The 6,437-nt window shown below is 32.1% G+C and overlaps 1 non-coding gene across 1 annotated transcript; it reads right to left on the bottom strand.

Moving 5' to 3' along the window:
- Window positions 1–5,294: 5,294 nt before the first annotated feature.
- Window positions 5,295–5,401, bottom strand: LOC145065202 (small nucleolar RNA R71). Its single transcript, XR_013688348.1, has one exon. It is a non-coding gene; the product is annotated as a small nucleolar RNA R71 (small nucleolar RNA).
- Between the last annotated feature and the right edge of the window lie 1,036 nt (window positions 5,402–6,437).

Genomic DNA, 6,437 nt, shown 5'->3' with positions numbered 1-6,437 from the left:
TGAAAGATGGAGGCTGAGAATGATGAGAGAAAATGAGCCATAAGGATGTTTATATAGCCCTCAACCCGAAATATTAGGGTTTCAACTAGAAATTAGTACGCCCAGCGTACTAAGGCAGACCTTAGTACACTGAGCGTACTCTTATGTGCGCGCATCGTACTCCTTTTTGGCCCAAGGTTGCAACTTTGGCCCTTAAACTTATCTTGGCTCTACATTTCTAACTCCAAGGACTACAAATGACCAAATAATGATAGAAGAGGTGCTGGAAATACCTGCAAAATCTTGGGATGTTACAAACTTGGTTATAGAAATCGCGAAAACACCCCGACCATCAAAATATGACACTAAACAGTTAGGTATCCTTTATCCCACTAGTGCATATAAGAGACGTGCGAGTGTTTTTTAAAAAGAATTGCATAGATTTGAGGTTTGTAAGGGGTCTTTGATGTTTTTATAATTCTAGTTTTAAAAAACATATTATATCATGGTTATTGCATGTATTCAATAAACCATGGTATACTTTAAAAAACTTATTTCATGTTAAAATCACATTTTTAACAATGTTCTATATATAAAACCCAGTTTCATATAATTGGCGCGATCAAAGTTTTAAATTAACAACTAGTGTTAAGTTATATCGTTTGAGCGCTTTAAAACATTTGGAAACCTTTTAATAAAACTTCCTTTTATAAAATAAGGTTTGGAGTTTAATAAGTTTACAAATCTCTTTTTAAAATTATACAATTTTAATCCTGAAATTTTACCGATTACTAGTTTTAACGATAAAGTTTGTTTTATTGTAAAACTATTTTTATCATCTTATGTTAAAATGTAAATTTCATTAAAACCAAACTCCTTGTGATGTTTATTTATGTTCAAATATTATTTTGCATTTGAAAAACTAATTTATCAACCATAACATAATAATAATAACATAAACATAAAACAACACAAGCATGCATAACAATTATAACATATGTGCATAAACCAAGCCATTAACTAGTAATAATTTTGTGAGCCATCACAAAATTATCAAGTCCATTCCTAAAGGGGCATAAGGGACCTTTATCTTGTAAAGTCTTCATATGCTTCCACTTGCTTCAACACCTTGTAGCAAGTTTATAAAAATAATTTTATAAAGTTTGAGAAACTTTAATAAAATCAAACTTATAAACTTTTGATCTTCAAAATGGCCACCATCATCATTCTTGTTACATTTTTTTTATAAAAATAAAATATTTACAAAACTAAGTTGTTACTTACAAAAATTAACAAAAGAAAACTATCTATTTAATTATTACATAACATATAAATAACTAAATAAATACAACCATTTTAAATAAATCAACACATGCAACAACACTAAGGTCCATGGCTAGTTTATGCACATCATACATATTTATATACTAAAAAATATATAAAACAACTCTTTGTTTTTCTCAGGCAACTTTTATGACCAAAAAGATGCACGTAAACTTTTGGTTAAAAAATAACAATTATACACATTTTTAAGTTGTTAAAGAAAATATGTATGAATTTTTCTTGCAAAGAGAAAACCATCCATGTTTTCCAAAAACAATGATTTCATCAACTAAAAAAATAATCTAACTAATCTTGCAAAAATGACTCTGATACCAATTGTTGGATTTTTTATTCAAAGATCTGGTTTCACAAATGGTAAAAATGACAACGGAAGCTTTAAAAATGTTAAATAAAACCAAAACTATTTTACCCACCAAGGATCATTTTGCAAGAGTTAGAAAGATTAAAACAACCACAGAAGAGAAATCATAATGACTTTTGAAGACTTTGATCCTCATGGAAGGTTGGAAGTTGATGAAGCGTGGCATGAAACTCTAAAACAAGAGTTCTCTAAAAGTATCCACCAAGCAAGAGTAGAATCATCAATATATGCTAGTATACACTTGTGATTTGTTGTTCATAAGCCTTTGAAATATATATACCAAATATATGTTCAAAGGTGAAGCAACAAATGGACTTTTTCTAGCATCAAAATGCAAGAGAATGGAGGAGAAGAAGAGCTTATGAAGCTCGAAATTTGGCAGCCCCATATAGAGCAAGGTGCTCTCAGATTTTTGGCTCCAAAGAAGAACAATATGAGGCTTGCAAGAAATCACTTCCAACCTTCCATGCTCTCCCTTATATAAAGGCCAAAAAGCAAGAAGGAACGATAAAGAAAAAGAATGAGACATGCTTCCTACAAGCATGGTAGAATTGATTAAGCAATTCAAAACAAGACCACGCTTCAATCATTTTTTAAAGAATTCCCAATATATATATTTATATAACTAGTCATATATAAATATCTTATTTTATATAAAACTACCTTTTATATAAATTGTATTTAGCTTATTAAGATATAAATATGACTTAAAATAATGATACTTTTTGATATATTTCATAAGTTGCTATTTCTCCAATAAATATTATTTCCACAAATAATAAATTCTCAATTAGTAAAATATTATTTCAATGAAATAATAATTTTCCAATTGATGGTAACTTGCTATAAGATGTGATCCTATAAGATCATATATTATTAGCAATATCATTCTATAATGACTATTGGGCATATTAGATCTTTCACATGTACCCTATTTGTGTGTGATATGTTATTGGTTATTATGCTTCCTTATGTGTATGAGAATTTAGTATGCTTACATGCTATATTCTTATTCTTTTGACGTGAGAGGTGTGTTAGGGCCATGATAGAAAGAGTCTTGTGTTGATTTTATCTGATGTATGCATGATATGACTTCTTGAAAATACTTGTCTGTGAAGATTTAGGAAAAAGCATGCTAGTAAGGTGGTATCCATAAAGATATTATGTGCATGCAAATTGGATGTCATGTAAAATGTTATAACTTGTAATTAATAGTTTGCAAGTTTACATAAGAAGGATTTGTGAAGTAATATTCTAGAAAAAGATGTTAATAAATATGCCTGATTACTTATGGAGGTCAATGTTTAATTTCTTAAAATATGAATGATATTTCCATAGTTATACACATTTTAGGCAATATTTTAATACATTTTAGTTAATATTTTTGTTAATTGCAAATATATATGATACTTATTGAATTAAATTGTATTTTGCATCCAATAAAAATCCTCTTGAAGAATATCGACTAAAAATTACAAGGATTAGAACTTTGGAGGCTTGAAGATTAAAAGAAGAAATTTCCTGCGAAAAACCAAGATCATGACGTGGCAACTCAAGGTCACGTTGTGAAGAGGGTATTCTAGAAGATTAAGATGCGGGAGTCAGAATCCTTGCCCAATACGGATTTTTACCAAGGTCACGATGTAGCACCCTATTTTAACGTCATGAGCCACCTTTTTTGCAAATCTATATAAAATTCTTCTCTCGTACGATTTGAAGAGCTTTTGGGAGGGGAGATAATCTCAGATATCTGATTTTAGAGGATAGAGAAGTGTACAAAACATACCTTTAAAGGAGAAATTGCTTGAAGGTTAAGGAATTGAAGAATACAAGTCATCATATCGGTTTGATTTACTTTAATCATGTTGATTTATGTTGAACTTGTGTTTTGGTTTTCAGCAATGAGTAGCTGAACTCGTTTGCTTTCATTTAGCTAGATGGAACCTTGAATCTATGGCTTAGTTTATTAATTTATGTATTTTATAAGTTGGTTTTGTGCGTGTGTTTGATTATCATTACCTAGTATGTTAAATTTTGTGACTTTGTTGCTTTAATTCAAGTCAAGTGTGACTTAGTGACCATTAAATTACATAAACTTTATTACCTAGTGATTTAGTGACCATTAAATTGCTAGAGCTAGGATTGACCAAATCATAGATAAGTAACAAAGTAACAAATTTAGCTGTGCTGGAGAAACATATTTGTGACCATAACTGTGTTTGCTTAAATAAATCTTACATAACCCATCTATAACTAATAACTAATTATGTGTTTTGCTTGTGTATGACCATACATGGTAGTTCATGAATTGGTGAAAATATTAGTAAACTTGGACTTGAATTGCTAATTACATAAAACTTGGTAACCAACTTTAATAATCCATAATTAGTAACTAATCATAGAAAAGTGGTGGATTTGAACTAAAAGAATGTATTTTTAGTATATTGCTTAAAACCATAAGTTAAGTGTTTAAGTTTGCCTGAACTTGAAAAATCAGATAAAAGCCCTTTTTAACTTTTGCTTGTTTCTAGATTAATCTATTAGTAGATAGGTTAGTAAATTAAATTTGTTCCATGAGTTTGATACCAGACTATTTGTGCTATATTATCTGTGAATAGGTCCGACGCCTTAAGTCGTAATAGTTAGTTAGAGAGTTCTCTAAGACTAGTGTAAGTATAATATTACGAATGCATCAAGTTTTTGGCGTTGCTGTCGAGGAACGACTATTTTAGTTTTTAATTTAATTGCTTTAGGTTAATTGATCCTTTTTGTGGGGTAAAACCTGCAAAAAGTTAATTGTTAGCATTCAGTTTTTTTTTGAAATACTGAACTCACGACGTGAGCTATGATATTTCACGTTTTATTTCATTTTGCTTTCTGTTTCATTTATCTACTATACCACGAGGTGGCATTATTACCACGTCCTGGTAATTGTTAAGTATGACTTTTAAATTATTTTTTTGTTCATCTTTATGTTTTTGTTTTTGTTCTTGTTGCAGTAGTATATGACCCGCAGATCAAACATACCATTGACATCACCATTCAAGGATCTTAAGTCAGTTTTTCATAAAAAGAATGACAAACACCTAGGAGGATCAAGCAACACCACGAAAAATGAGAGCACATTCGAATGATTTGAGAGAAATCCTAACAAAAAGGAAGTTGGTTATGAAACAAAATCAGAATCGGACAGAAGTAGTGAACCTGAAAGCGAGCAAAAAAACATCATGACGAACATTGATGACATGACGATAGAGGCATACAAAAAAAGAATAAGAGAGGACACCAGTCCAAGACTTGTGCACCCCTCAATTCCCATTACTGCTACCTTCGAGCTTAAGAGACACATCCTTTCCGCACTAAAGGATATTCCATTTTCTGGAAAAGATCATGAAGATGCATACAAGCACCTCAATGAAGTCAATGACATTGATGACTATTTCAACATTTCTAGTGTACCATGAGAGACTGTCTAGTTAAGAATGCTTACGGTTACTTTTAAAGGAGCAGCTAAAGACTAGTTGAAGGCACTTTCACCAGGTTCAATCACCACTTGGGCACAGATGCATGAAGAATTCTCCAACAATTTTACCCACCATCTAAAGTTTCTAAACTCAAAAAGAACATACCTAACTTTTAGCAACAAGTGAGGGAGTCATTTTATGAGGCTTGGGAAAGATACAAGGGGTTAATATGAACTTGCCCCCAAAACAATTTAAACGAGCAAAAAGAGGTCTCGATCTTCTACGATAGGGTGAACGTCCCGACAAGGCAACTCCTTGATTCTCAAGGACCATTAACAAAGAAAAATCCCGTTGAAATTAATGAACTAATCGAAGAATTCTCAAAGCATTCACGGGAATATCACAACTCTCGTAATGATGGAACTAGGGGGATCAAGAATGGTGCTTCGGAAGATATGGTGGTGGTATTGGCAATGTTAAGTAGCATGGATAGAAGAATGACCAAGATGGACCAATCCATACACGCAATACGTGTGGGCTGCGAGAATTGCAATGGTCCACATTTGACGAAAGATTTCCATTTGGATGAGAACAGGAATAGGAAAGCTCAAGTTTACTATTCAAGTGGAGACCACTATGATGAATATTGGAGGAAGCTGAAGAAGTAATGGTTGCCTTATGATGAGTATAAAAAGCAAAAAGAAGATAAGTATATGCAAAAAAGTCGGGGCTTTTACCAAAAGGAGCAACCTCAAACCGAGAAAAAAATAGACTTGGATTCAATGCTTCATAGATTCATGGAAGCTTCTAAAAAACGTCACGATGCACCTGATGCTACCATGAGAAATCATCAAGCATCCATCAAGAATATAGAAGCTCAACTCAGGCTATTAACTATATTGGTTAACGAGCATTTACCTCCTATAAATACTAATAATAAACTGCAACCACATGTTATGGCCATCACTACTGAAGAAGACACAATTTCTAAGTTCTTAGAAGCCTTGGAAGAAGAGACAAAACAACCCGAATCATAGCCAAAGCGAATGAAAATCAAAGAAAAACTTGTTGCTGAAACACCGTCATCACGAAATGGGCCTAGTCTGGGCAGAAAAAAATTTATGATGTTCGAGCTTATCAACCTCCTTTACCGTTTCCTTCTTGAGCCAAAGTACACCCACTGGAGCAAGAGCATATCAAATTTATAAAGCAAGTAAAGGGTATTCCTATCAATACTCCTTTTATTGAATCCTTGACAAAAGTTCCTGGATATGCCAAATTTCTTCAAG

This window comes from Lactuca serriola, chromosome 7 (assembly GCF_051521515.1).
Source record: "Lactuca serriola cultivar US96UC23 chromosome 7, Lser_US96UC23_V15, whole genome shotgun sequence".
Taxonomy (NCBI): Eukaryota; Viridiplantae; Streptophyta; class Magnoliopsida; order Asterales; family Asteraceae; genus Lactuca; species Lactuca serriola.
The sequence above is the reverse complement of the archived record's forward strand: the minus strand, read 5'-3'. Positions and strand labels throughout refer to the sequence as shown.